Source organism: Sinocyclocheilus grahami, unplaced genomic scaffold (genome assembly GCF_001515645.1).
Source record: "Sinocyclocheilus grahami isolate Dianchi unplaced genomic scaffold, SAMN03320097.WGS_v1.1 scaffold1587.1, whole genome shotgun sequence".
In the NCBI taxonomy this organism is placed as follows: Eukaryota; Metazoa; Chordata; class Actinopteri; order Cypriniformes; family Cyprinidae; genus Sinocyclocheilus; species Sinocyclocheilus grahami.
The window spans coordinates 156,950-161,851 of record NW_015506766.1 but is presented as its reverse complement, the minus strand read 5'-3'; positions in this window follow the sequence as shown (position 1 = coordinate 161,851).

The window sequence follows — 4,902 nt, the reverse complement described above, 5'->3', positions numbered from 1 at the left end:
CTGTTAGTGTACCCTTAGTTAACTAGTAGTTTACTAATCTTATACTGAAGAGTTTGGCCACATTATTTATTTATTGGTTATAGTTAGCGTTACTACTTCTGGCTATATGTCAGCGCTGTTTGACCTGTTTATAACAGATTTCTGTGCAGAATTTGAATGCTCCTCACTAGAGCTCACAGCAAACTTTATTCATTCTGCAACAAATTCAAGTGTTTCTCACTGGATCTCGCACACTGTGCAGTAACAGTGTCGCAACATCAACACTCCTTCCTGAGTAAACCTGTTCTGAGCTCGGAGAAGTTTGTTTGCTCTGCGCTGATAAACGGTCTGCGCTGCACAGCTCAAACAGGCTGTTTAAAATTTATTAAACAGCCTGGCTGTTTTTTCTCCAGCATCTAAAGTGAGAAAGAAAACAATAACCAAAATGTAAAAATAATAATAATAATAAAAAACTGGTTGTCCAAAATGTAAAGTATACACTTGAGTTTTCCCAAATGTTAGGGCATTTCCACCTCAGGGCACAAAAGAGTGGGGACTTACAGAATAAGAACAATTTTCAACACAGTTTTTTTGTCACTTCCTATACAGGGCTCCAGACTGCAACCAAATGGTCGCATTTTGTGACCGTTTTTTTCTGCCGGTGCGACTAAATTTTGTGAGCAATTACACTAGCACGACCACTACGTTGCCCCACCTCATAAGCGCTGCTATTTCTGTTGCATATAAGAAACATTATGAATATGAAATATAAATATAATAAATGAATTCACGGTTATAATTAGGCCTGAAAATACTTATTTTCAACTTTAACTTTACAACCACATTTATACATAATTTAGACGACTTTTTATAGACGTTTTTCAACGACCTGAAAAAGACGTCTTTTCACTTTTCAATCAAATTTTAACGTTGTTTAGACGTCTGGCATTGTCGTCTTTTCAACGAGTTTTTGCTGGGTGGGTAACATTTTATTTTTGTATTTAACTTTAATAGATTGTCTGAAGCAAATGAGCTGTAAAAATTCCTCTTTATATTTAAGTTTTCATAATCCATTTAAAAAAAAATTATATTTAGATGTATGATTAGATGTAAAGTGTAACCTTTGGACGTTTAATAGCTCTGAAATTCCTCTGATTGTAGCGTGTGGACAAGACTTTTATTTTGGTCTGGTGAGGTGACGCCATAAGGCTGCGTCTGTGATTCGGCTGAAGAAAGGTGCATGCTTTTAATCATTTATTAAAGTATTTAAATCAACAAAACTTGTTTAGAAAATTGTATATAAAACTGTTCAAACTAATTTTTAACCAATGTAACTACTGTTTCAGCTAGTGATAATGAAAGTTACTTTGTGCGTGTAAAGCGCTCCCTGTCTCGTGAATCAGTTTATCATAAACACAAGTTCAGTAATTGACAAGCAGTGATGGAGAAACGGAGCTTTTTGAATCTCCGAGTCAACTGAATCAATTGATTCGCAAAATGATTCACTGTTTTGAATCACTGCTGCTCAAAACAATGAAAATACAACGAGAACAACAAACATGTGTAACGATAAGTTTTATACAACAAAAGTAAATGTTTTCATGAGAGAATCTATATAACCTACAAAACAGTAAAGACTAAACATAAGTCCTAATACAAATTTGAACAATGCATATAATTTGTGTTCTTTTATTAATTTGAATGCTAGTTTTTTTGTTTTTTTGTCTTAGCAGGTAATTTAAGTACATTATCTCTTTGACTGACTTCCCTTATCAGTGTGCTGACTACTGAACTAGGGAGCTGATTGAGACACACCCAGAGATTTAGTTTGCATTTATTTTTCTATCTGTTCATTATTCTCGTCTTAAACAGGACAAAGTGTCCAAACTCACAGAAAAACTGCTGAAGCTGAGATCCACGTGACACTATTATAAAGATGGAGTTTATTAAAGAGGAGAGTGAAGACAAGAAGATTGAAGAAGCATTCAGAGACAAACATGAAGATCCATCTGCCGCACCCGGCCTGGATGCCCGAGTACTCACTTTCAGATTCTGGGCCGAATCAACCGGACCAGATGCTACAGCCGTAAATTGCCGACACTGCCGCATCCAGGCCAGACTTAGCTCAGTTTCATTTCTACATCTACTGTACTGCTCATTAATATTTCATTTAAAATTGATAACGCTACCTAGACAAAACGTTTACTTTCATTTTAATTATATAAATTATAATACATAAATAACATTACTTAACAAATCTATAAATATCTCATTATTTTGAAAGCAATTTTAAAGTCCATTAAATAACTAGCTTGACCAAGCTGGCATGAGGAAAATTTATTTACAAAACCATGCAATTACAGCAAAAAGCAGCAGTTATACAATAAGTGTAGATTAAAATAATTTAACACATTTTGCTAAATTACCCATGCATTTACTTGAATGAATGAGTCATTTATATGTAGACTTGGACTGTTAATAAATAAAGGTAAAAACATTAAAAATGTAAAAGGTGTTTTGAAAAACACATTGGTAAATGGCAAAGTTTTGAAATTAAACATCTTGTACTTGGTAAAATAATTGAAATAATTATTAGGGGCCAAGCACCGAAGGTGCAGTGGCACCTATTGTATCCGTTAGCGTCATTTTTCTTTTTCCGCCGCAAGTCTATGGCAGCCCATAGAACCGCTTGCGGGAAAGTTGTGAAATTTGGCACTCTGATAGAGGACAGTCTCAACATTAACCACAGCAAGTTTGGAGTCTCTAACTCCAACTCTCTAGCGTCACCACTTGTCCAAAGTTGCAATTTCTTTATGCTAATAACTTTTGAACTATAAGGCACAAAATGAAAATTATTTTTTCCTCTGAATCCTTGGCTCATGCCGAGTCGAATGAACACCAAAATTAAAAAAATCGCAAGGTTTAGTTTTTTCGCTATTTTTAATTGTTCGTAAAACCTACTTTTTCCGAACTCATCCTAGACGGTTTGTCTGATTCTCACCAAAATTGGCTCAGATCATCTTCAGACCATGCTGGCAAAAAGTTATGGAATTCAAGTTGATTTGTCCAACCGTTCTCGAATAACGCACGAAGGAATTCTACGAAAAGCACGCAAAAATGGATGTGAGGCTATATCTCCGCAACGGTTTGGTGTATTGAGACCAAACTTGGTGTGTGTTATAACAAGCATGACCTGAGACTACCTGCAGTGTTTCAGCGCAGTGCCCCCTAGTGGTCAGGAGATATGAAAAATGCATATTTTTGCTTATAACATCTGAATGGTTTGGTCAAAAACAACAACTGGTCTCTTTAGATTCGGTGCATCATGCCGAATCGAACCATATAAAATTTTCCCATGTCAGCCATTTTGGGTGTCGGCCATTTTTAATTTTGTCAAAAAATGCAATATTTTAAGAACGCTTAGACTTTGTTATTACGAAAATCGGTATGCATCTTCGGCACCATCGCCTGATGGCACTCAAAAAGTTGGGCGCAGCGCCACCTTGTGGTCAGAAGTTATAAAGCAATTTATAAAAATGCTAATAACTTTTGCACACATTATAATATTGTAATGAGACTGATGTTTATAGATTTCTTGCGTCATGCTGAGAACATCGATACCAATTTTGCCATAATTGGCTAAACTTCCTGTCCGCCATTTTGATACATGTTGAAAACCTACTTTTTCTAACTCCTCCTAGACCGTTAGTCCAATTTTCACCAAATTTGACTCGGATCATCTTCAGACCAAGCTGGCAAAAAGTTATGGATTTCGTGTCGATATACGAAATGGTTTTCATTTAGAGCATCAACGAATTTGCTGGTTAAGATGTCAAAATGCATATGAGGTTGTATCTCTGCAAAGCTTTGACGTATTTGCACCAAACTTTGTATGTGCCATTGTCACCTCACACTGACCACGCCACATCAATTTGGTAACCTATTGGTCAAGAGTAATATACCATTGATTTAATATTAATTATGACATTTTCAAAAATGCTAATAACTTTTGATTGCATTAGCCTATTGCAATGAAACTGGTCTCAAAATATTCCTTGGCTTATGGTGACAACAGACATACCAATTTTCCGGTAGCAAATCTGAACTGCTTGTCGGCCATTTTGATTTATGCTGTAAACCTACTTTTTCTAACTCCTCGCCACTCGTTGGTCCGATTTTCACCAAAATCGAGTCAGATGATCTTCAGACTGTGCTGACAAAGAGTTATGGATTTCGTGTCGATAAACAAAACAGCACCACTACAAGTTTTAGGCATAGTGCCAAACTGCATCTGAGGCTGTATCTCTGCACATATTTGACAATGTCATATTTGACACCACCTCCCACCACTTCTATAACAGCTGATGATTTCACCACATTCTAGAACAATCAGTAGTCAATTCTCAGCCCCACACACAGGACTTCAAACCAACCACACACACTGCTCAAACACCCATCTTCTCCATCTGTCCCCTCACTGAGGCAGAAGTATTAAATCTTCTCCTCTCCAGCCATCCTACAACATGCCCTCTAGACCCAATCCCCTCACACCTCCTCCAAGCAATCTCTCCTACACTTTTACCACCACTTCTCTTTATTTATTCCTTCTCTTTCTAGCTTGTACTTATTTGAACAATGTCTAAGAACTTGGTATTACAACCACTTCTTGTGTCTGTTTGCCTCTTTAAGAAGAATCGCTTTATGTATCCCCCAATTGTAAGTCGCTTTGGATAAAAGCGTCTGCTAAATGACTAAATGTAAATGTAAATGTAAAGAATTCTCAAGCTCTTTAATGAAAAGTGTTGCTTTATGAAAGATCTAATAGCGCTATGATGGGCGTTAAAGGGATAGTTCACCCAAAAATGAAAATTCTGTCATTAATTACTCACCCTCATGTTGTTCGAAACCCGTAAGACCTTCGTT